General features: G+C 36.9%; 2 long non-coding RNA genes across 2 annotated transcripts; one reads left to right on the plus strand and one right to left on the minus strand.

The window, feature by feature from the left end:
* The first annotated feature begins 492 nt into the window (after window positions 1-492).
* On the plus strand, window positions 493-3,203 carry LOC106903748 (uncharacterized). Its single transcript, XR_001414738.2, has 4 exons — window positions 493-1,221; window positions 1,317-1,487; window positions 1,628-1,784; window positions 1,878-3,203. It is a non-coding gene; the product is annotated as an uncharacterized LOC106903748 (long non-coding RNA).
* Window positions 3,204-5,062: 1,859 nt separating this feature from the next.
* On the minus strand, window positions 5,063-7,841 carry LOC106910157 (uncharacterized). The gene is made up of 3 exons (XR_015766224.1): window positions 7,246-7,841; window positions 6,562-6,613; window positions 5,063-5,737 (listed from the first exon to the last, which is right to left on the minus strand). It is a non-coding gene; the product is annotated as an uncharacterized LOC106910157 (long non-coding RNA).
* Window positions 7,842-9,343: the final 1,502 nt, after the last annotated feature.

A 9,343-nucleotide genomic window follows, 5' to 3' on the forward strand; every position in this document is an offset into this window, starting at 1 on the left:
AAACCTTTATTTACAATTTATGTGCTAGTTTGAACAGGATATTAAGAATATTTACTACAAATTCGGTATTTAAAAATAACTCCGTAAAATATAAAACCGGAGGAGTTTTGTTGTGCTTGTTGTTAGCTTGATTTAAAAGCCTTAAAAAAATAATAAAAATAAAAAAAACTATTTTTGAGTATGATATCAATGATTTACACCAAATAAATTTAAGAAAAATTAAGATGTGTTTTCGTTTGTGATTGCATGCAAACTGTTCTGTAAACCTTTTAATATGTTCGATTGAAATAAAAATAAGGACGGATCCCACAAAAACCCAAGAAGAAGAATAAGCTGACGTCATCATATGCGACTCTTACACTCCGGTGAGTAGAAATCTGCATCTGTCAAAATGTTTTTGTACTCTAAAACCAAAAATAACTCCAAAGTGTTACGTTATTAAATTACTGATGGTTTTTGTAGGACTTAATGGCAGTAGGACTGTGATGCGAATGGTTGAAGACACGTTTGTAACATTTTTTTTGCCGGAAAATATACGGTGGAAGCTAGCTAAATTAGCCTGTTGGAGGCTAATTGTTCCTGTACACTGTACCTGTGCTTAATACGTTTAATTAGCCGTGATAAAGTCACATAATAATGTTTATAGTCATGCTTGTTGTTGCCACTTTGTAATATTGGAGGGTTGCTCAAAACATCAGTGCCCCTAGGCTGTGATGATCTTTAAAGTTCTGAACCCTGTCTGAATACACTGATTGCAGCTAGGTCATTTACTTGAATTAAAAATGAACTTGCGTCAGTACAGGCACATTTCTTTTCTCCTGTCTGTTGTTTATTGCTGTTGCAAGCCAGATGAAGAGAAGTAAAGAGCTGAGAACCTGATCTTTGAACAGACAGAGACCATAGCTGAGGAGCATCCAATGATGATACCAGAAAACCAGGAAGAGACTGTGATAGTGCTTGATTTGGTTCCTGTTTCTCATCCTGTTGTCCCATCCTCTCAGTCTTTTCAGAAGAAGAAAAGACCCAGAAGCATCTCTCCAACTGCCTCCTCCCACTCCCTCATCTCTCCGTCCCCCCTCCCTCATCTCTCCGTCCCGGTAGTTTATCATGCAAGTACTGGCCATATTTTGAAAACTAACAAAAAGCTCTCATAAGCTCCAACACCTGCTTAAAATGAAGCCATTTCTCTCAATTTTCCATGGCAAAGCCCATGAATGTAAGGTAAGGAACACTGACCAGGCATTGTATAACCTTGCTGGTACATACTGCATAAACATCTTTGACACAGTTGATGTTGTTTGTGTATGTTTGTGCAGATACAGATGGACAAAGCTTGTGCCAAGGCTCATCGTTAGATCAGAAAGGAGAAAACATCTTAGCTTTAGAAGATGTTGGTCACTTGAAGACTGATACAGACACAGAAGTTCTGTCTTTGGAAGAGATCCTGTCCGGTGACACAACATTGCCATGGCAACAATCACACAGTGGTAAGTAAACATCCACTAATATGTTTTATACTGTCATCATACCTGACAGATAATATGACTAGATACTCCAGGTGTTGACCTCAACTTACAAATTTAAACTTTTAATGAGTTGATTTGTCCTTTTCATAAATGCATTTCAGACTCTCAGTCTTCACACAAGAACAAGGGCAATCGATGACATCATGATGGTAAAGAGACTGGAAGAGGAAAAGAGGATCTTTGTTGATGGACCATCGTTGGAAATCTCTGTCATCTTATGAAGACACTCTAAAGGAGTTTCCCACCTGTTATCGGGAGGTAAATTTAAAAGTATGTTTTTAAGTAACGCATAATCATACCGAAAGTAAAAGCATCTAAATTTTGGATTTTTATTTATGTTCAACTTTAAAGGTTTGTCCTGTGACCTAACTGACGAAGGTCCAAGAGGTCTCCAGAGCATCATCCTCAGAGAGCTGCAGCACCAACAGATGAAGCTGCAGGCAACAGAGTATTATCTACAGCTGGGGAGCCCAAAGTGGGTCCTGGAGGGCCGGCATCCTGCATGTTTTAGTTCTCTCCCTGGTTTAACACACCTGCATCAAATGATGGCTCGTTAGATGGCCTAAGAAGAACATTGACAAGCCGAAAAGGTTGTTTCTACCACCAGGGAGAGAATAAGACATGCAGGATGCCGGGCCACTAGGACTGACTTTGGACACCCCGATCTACAGACTTTGTCAGGAGCAGAGAGCGTTACCTTTGACGACGACTTCAGTAGTGACTGATAATAGTCATATATATATAGTTTGCTCATAAGTCACAAAGAGACACCTTACAATTTGTTCTTGTGCTTTCATGTTTCCAAATGGGCAGTGTTTTATCTTGTTGATTCTTTTTTTAAAATAGTTAATTTGTTTGTGCCTTTGTATTTTCTAAAAGGGCTTACTAGAGCTGTAATTACTTCCACAGTGTGTTTCTTTTTCACTTATGTTTCTGCACATCTAGTGTATTTTCTAGGTAATAAGAGAAATTGTAGTTAATTTAATAGTTTTACTATTTTTACTTCAAGTGGAATAATAACACTTGTGCTTATGTTGAGCAGTTAAATGGCTACAATGCTACGTTAAGCAGTCCCAGTGATTCTGCACTATCTAACATAACCAAGACATCTTTTTGGATCTTCTACTTTTCTTTTCTTTTTTTATTAATATGTGCAGCTCTGACTTATTTTTTAATCCAAAGAATACACAAAGTTTGTACTGGTGGAACAGTTTCTTATCCATGGTCAATTGAATGCGGTTCAGTTTGTCTGTCAATGTCTTTATTAAAAAGAAATAAGTTAAATAAAATTTCAGTACTTGTCAACTGCCAACTCTCCTGACCTGAACCCCAGAGAGAATCTGTGGGATATTGTGAAGAGAAAGTTGAGAGACGCAAGACCCAAAACTCTGGATGAGCTTAAAGCCGCTATCGGAGCATCCTGGGCTCCATAACACCTCAGCAGTCCCACAGGTTGATTGCCTCCATGCCACACTGCATTGAAGGCTGCAAAAGGATTCCTGACCAAGTATTGAGTGCATAACTGAACACGATTATTTGAAGGTTGACTTTTTTGGTATTAAAACACATTTCTTTTATTGGTTGGATGAAATATGCAAATTTTTTGAGACAGGGATTTTCATGAGCTGTATGCCAAAATTATCAGTATTAAAACAATAAAAGACCTGAAATATTTCAGTTGGTGTGCAATGAATCTAAAATATATGACAGTTTAATTTTTATCATTACATTATGGAAAATTATGAACTTTATCACAATATGCAAATTTTTTGAGAAGGACCTGTAGACCTAGTGTTATTTATGCGTGTCTAGGTTCAACAGTTGACAGGTGAAAAAGGAAGCCGACTAAGGTTTGGTAGAATTTGCTGTCGGTGTCATTTAGTTGAAATGCTTCAGATTTGGACCTAACTTCTTTTTTAAAACAGAGCGTCCCAACTTAGTGAAATAATCTTAACATTAACTTGGTATTTGGATGCATTTACAAACCAAAAGGGGTAGACCTCTATTTCAACTACAATAATTAGATGGACACAACTTAACTTACATTCTCTTTATGCCTTTTCTCTGCAAGCTTATGAAATGATGAAATGAACCACAGAGGCCTGAGGCCTCAGGCAGATCATTCTTTTTCCACTAGAACAGATTTAGAGTCGGGCTACAGAGCTCAATTCTAGAGAAAATGCATCTTTGAACCATTACTTTCATAAAGCATTGGAAGATTAAGCCATCTCTACCACTCAATTTGAGATTAGTGATGGAGTTAGGGTTAACCCTAACCCCAATCTAACCTTAGATTGTTTTTATACAGTTTAACATAGTGTTTCTCTAGGAGAAAAGCACTATGTCAATCAAACATAATTTAGATTACTATACTAATGTAGTTTAAATTACAGTAGAGTCAAACTGATTCAATATTAATTTACTAAACTGTAATGTTTCTGGGTTTCAATCTGGGTTTCCTTTCATACACAAAATAAGCTGCAAACTTTAACTTAAATAATTAACCTTAGACAGGTAAAAATGCTATTCAAAATACTTCTCCATAAAACATTTTTATGTGTAAATACTGATCACGCTGAATAAAACACATAACAAATAGCTTCACACAATTCTACAAGTGTGTAGGAAACGAATCTGTTACACAGTTTAACCTTGCGTCATGCCTTACAGACAACACACAGGGCAAACTTGACCAGCCTACAATGACGACCAGCTTGTCAGGCAAAAAGTCTTTATAAATCCCATCATGACTCTTTCTGTAATCAAACGAACAGTTTCACTACATTTTGAAGTAACATTTCTGAGTGTATCGTTGACCTTGATCTTATTTGGCTACAGACAAATACGGTTGTCATCTTATTGAAAACCTTATTACCCCCCACCTCCCACAACGTGCTGATAGTGTTCCTTTCTTCTCTTAATCAGTCTGCCGTACGATGGCTGCGTTCCATTTCAGATTCCCGCCGATCAGCCGTACAAGAATTTCTAGAACCAACTATGCGGAGCTGGGATGCTTATAAAAAGTCTATCTATCTGTCACAAATGCCATACACAATTTTAAACACACAAAATATACATTTGCATTTATATATCTATATAGATATATCTATACATAGATATATCTATATATAGATATACCTGTCCTGATATATATCTAGATATATCTATATATAGATATATCTATATAAATAGATATATCTATATATAGATATACCTGTCCTGATATATATCTACAGATATATCTATATATAGATATATCTATATAAATAGATATATCTATATATAGATATACCTGTCCTGATATATATCTACAGATATATCTATATAAATAGATATATCTATATATAGATATACCTGTCCTGATATATATCTACAGATATATATATAAATGCAAATGTATATTTTGTGTGTTCTTCAAAATTGTGTATGGCATTTGTGACATAGGTTTATTAAAATATATTGTTCTAATACAGTCAGTTGATCTGGACATTGCAATGTATTTTTATCATGCTCTTCATCAATAACTTCACTTAAAGTTGCTGTGTTTAAAAATAAGTACTGCATTTGAAAGCAATTTTATTATAACATTTTACAAATACAGTCTTGATTCACAAAATCCATGACACAAAAAAGATATTAAAATAATAGCTTTTTGAGTTAAAAAAAACACTTCCAATTAGTTATATTGACATCAAGTTGTGCTTATTTTGTTATGTATTTTTATAGACTTTACTTTGTACATCCACATCAACATTATAAACACTCAAAAAGAAGTGTGTACAATACCATGTTTAAAGTTTTTAAGACTTTAGTCATATTTACTGAACAAAATCTACAAACAATTCTGTTCTAAATTTCAAGACTTAATACAGGCACAATACCTGCCTGATGCAGTGACTCAATCAGCCTCACTTAGTCTTTAACAGAACTTGACAAAAATGTGTCAGTAAACAGCCCAACATAAGCTTACATATATTACAACCATAACATTCATTTCAGTGAATGGCCGAAAACAATATTACACAGAGAACTTCGTAAAATGGTCAAACTGCAGTAAAAACAAAGAAAATAAATTAATACTTTGTAATACAAAAAAGAAAAAGTAACATCATGGAAGGACTTGTTCGCTGTCTGAAGGAAGTGGCACTTGGTGGACAGCAACATGAGAGGATTTACTTGCAGGTTCCCAGGTATCATCCCAGATTTTTCCGCTAGAAAAGAACAACAACAAAATAAGGATGTGGATTTTTTGTGCTATAAGGTTCACAAATCTCTCTTTCTAAGATGTATACCTGACTTTAAGAGGGGGTGATGTAGCCAAAATATTTTCTATGCCGACATCCACCCAAATGCCAGCTAGTACTTACATCCTGTTTTGTCCTAAATATACAATATTATCTTGACTTATTAAGTGTTAAATGATAAACTGACTGCAGTCATTTTTACCACTACACAAACAATGAAAATCTCTCATAGTGCTTCAGTTTCTTAGAAAAGTCTAAAAATCAAAACAGAAAAAAAGTGACAGTTTCAGATTAAATGTGTGGCTTATATTAATTATAAAAGGCACAGTGTTAAATAATAAGTGTTGAATCACCTTTAAAAAGTCCAAACATCAAAATCAGCATTCCTTTGCTGATAAGCGGCCTAATTTCGGTATTTGGAGTTCTATCTCTATATTTCTATGTTTCTGTGCAAATGCTGACTTTTTGTATGAATTTGTTTCACCCAAAGATGTTGTGACTTATGTGCTATAAGTGTTACTGATTCCTGTTGTAATGCCCGTTTTTGTCCTCATAAAAAAATAAAGACAAATATAAAGACAGAAAAGGAGTCTGGTAGGTCAGTAATTAAAGCCACAAAGTTTATAAGTAAACAACTGTGCTTATTTTTTGCAGACCACTGCCTCCCTTATCACCCCTCCCCCCATCTACTCATCTCCACACGTGGCAATGTCTCTCAGTGTATCTTGGCATGTTTGACTGGGGTGGGGATGTACTGTCACAGGGTGGATTAGTTAAACTTTTAGACTTACCGCATTAGTTCTACGCCCAGGGATTGATTTTGGGTACTACATTTCCACCAACCTAAATAACAAGAAAAGGAAAAAAACAATTTTAAAAACAAAAGAAGAAATGAAGTCAAAGCGTGTACACTTGAAAACTGAAAACTAGTGTGGTGACTGTCATATTTTATAATCCTTCTAAACTTTACTCTTCTTTACATGGATTTACACATTTTCTCAAATTAGTTTAACATTAACTTTAACCACTTTACACTGGCCACATAAATGGAAACTAGGCCCAAAACAAGTTGTCTTTGCTTATAAACAGTCTATATAGTTTTTCTGTTTCTGTGAGAATTTTGACATTTTAGGGCTGGACTCCTTAAGTCGCGAGTTCAGTTTTCTTCTGGGTTCGATTCTCGGCCTGAGGTCTTTCTGCATGGAGTTTGCATGTTCTCCCTCTGCATGGTGGGTTCTTTCCGGGTTCTCCGGCTTCCTCCCACAGTCCAGAAACATGACTGTCAGGTTAATTGGTTTCTCTAAATTCTCCCTAGGTGTGAGTGTGTGTGTGTGCATGGTTGTGTGTTCTGTCTGTTTCTGTGTTGCCCTGCGACAGACTGGCAACCTGTCCTGGGTGTACCCTAGCAACACTCCCGACCACAATAGGGACAAGGGTGTAAGAAAATGGATGAATGTAAAGAAAACAGAACTTACGCCACCCTGACTTAAGGAGACGGCATGGTCAGCAGGTGACATGAATGCAGATGTGGCTGATCTACGGGCGGGGGTGGGGGAAGGAGAGATGACGGAGCGGGAGGAGAGGCAGTTGGAGAGATGCTTCTGGGTCTTTTCTTCTTCTGAAAAGACTGAGAGGATGGGACAACAGGATGAGAAACAGGAACCAAATCAAGCACTATCACAGTCTCTTCCTGGTTCTCTGGTATCATCATTGGATGCTCCTCAGCTATGGTCTCTGTCTGTTCAAGATCAGGTTCTCAGCTCTTTACTTCTCTTCATCTGGCTTGCAACAGCAATAAATAACAGACAGGAGAAAAGAAATGTGCCTGTACTGACGCAAGTTCATTTTTAATTCAAGTAAATGACCTAGCTGCAATCAGTGTATTCAGACAGGGTTCAAAACTTTAAAGATCATCACAGCCTAGGACCGCGGTAAAGCTAGCCGGCTCTGACTCCAGCCGGCCCAGCACACAATATACAAGTGCGCGGTCGCTCAAGACATTATGGTACACCCATTTACGTGCTGCTTTCACAATAAAAGCGCACATCCGGTCCATGTTTGAGCTACTCAAATCCAGCCGCATCATTTGCAAAGAGAAAATAATATATGCTGAGAGACTAATACAAAACTAATACTATATATATATATATATATATAGAGTCATTTTTATCTTTTTCCCCTAAGTTGCCGTGCCCATTGCTGAGAAACTCTCTGTTTCCAAAGACTGCTACCACTTCTGGGTGACAGAGGGACAGCTCTAGAACAGAACCAGAAAGTTGCAACCAGATCTGATGTGTAATTTCAAAATAAAAGCCTATCAAAAAAGTCATTTTTTTATCTTTTCCCCCTAAGTTGCCGTGCAGATTGCTGAGAAGCTCTCTGTTTCCAAACACTGCTACCACTTCTGGGTGACAGAGGGACACCTCTAGAACAGAACCAGAAAGTTGCAACTAGATCTGATGTGTAATTTCAAAATAAAAGACCATTAAAGTAGTAGTTTAGATCTATTCCACCTAAGTTTCCGTGCCCATTGCTGAGAAACTCTCTGTTTCCAAAGACTGCTACCACTTCTGGATGACAGAGGGACAACTCTAGAACAGAACCAGAAAGTGGCAACCAGATCTGATGTGTAATTTCAAAATAAAAGCCTATCAAAAAAGTTATTTTTTATCTTTTCCACCTAAGTTGCCGTGCACATTGCTGAGAAACTCTCTGTTTCCAAAGACTGCTACCACTTCTGGGTGACAGAGGGACAACTCTAGAACAGAACCAGAAAGTTGCAACTAGATCTGATGTGTAATTTCAAAATAAAAGACCATTAAAGTAGTAGTTTAGATCTATTCCACCTAAGTTGCCATGCCCATTGCTTAGAAACTCTCTGTTTCCAAAGACTGCTACCACTTCTGGATGGCAGAGGGACACCTCTAGGACAGAACCAGAAAGTTGCAACAATATCTGATGTATAATTTCAAAATAAAAGCCTATCAAAAAAGTCATTTTTTATCTTTTCCACCTAAGTTGCCGTGCACGTTGCTGAGAAACTCTCTGTTACCAAAGACTCCTACCACTTCTGGATGACAGAGGGTCACCTCTAGAACAGAACCAGAAAGTGGCAACCAGATCTGATGTGTAATTTCAAAATAAAAGCCTATCAAAAAAGTCATTTTTTATCTTTTCCCCCTAAGTTGCCGTGCACATTGCTGAGAAGCTCTCTGTTTCCAAACACTGCTACCACTTCTGGGTGACAGAGGGACACCTCTAGAACAGAACCAGAAAGTTGCAACTAGATCTGATGTGTAATTTCAAAATAAAAGCCTATCAAAAAAGTCAACGTCTTACGTCTGAGTGTTTTAAGAAGAAGGGGAGATGCCACAGAGTGGTCAAAATGGCCGTGTTCCAACTTTTTTGGGATTTATAGACATTGTGAAATTTTGACTCAACATATATCTCCTGTAAAATGTTACATTTACTCAGATTAAACTTTTGATCTGCCATCTATGTTCTATTACAAATAAAATATTATATGTTGCCACCTCCACATCATTGCATTCAGTTTTTATTCACAAATTGTTT

Source organism: Poecilia mexicana, unplaced genomic scaffold (assembly GCF_051168715.1).
Source record: "Poecilia mexicana isolate PSO_F unplaced genomic scaffold, ASM5116871v1 scaffold_18, whole genome shotgun sequence".
Lineage (NCBI taxonomy): Eukaryota > Metazoa > Chordata > Actinopteri > Cyprinodontiformes > Poeciliidae > Poecilia > Poecilia mexicana.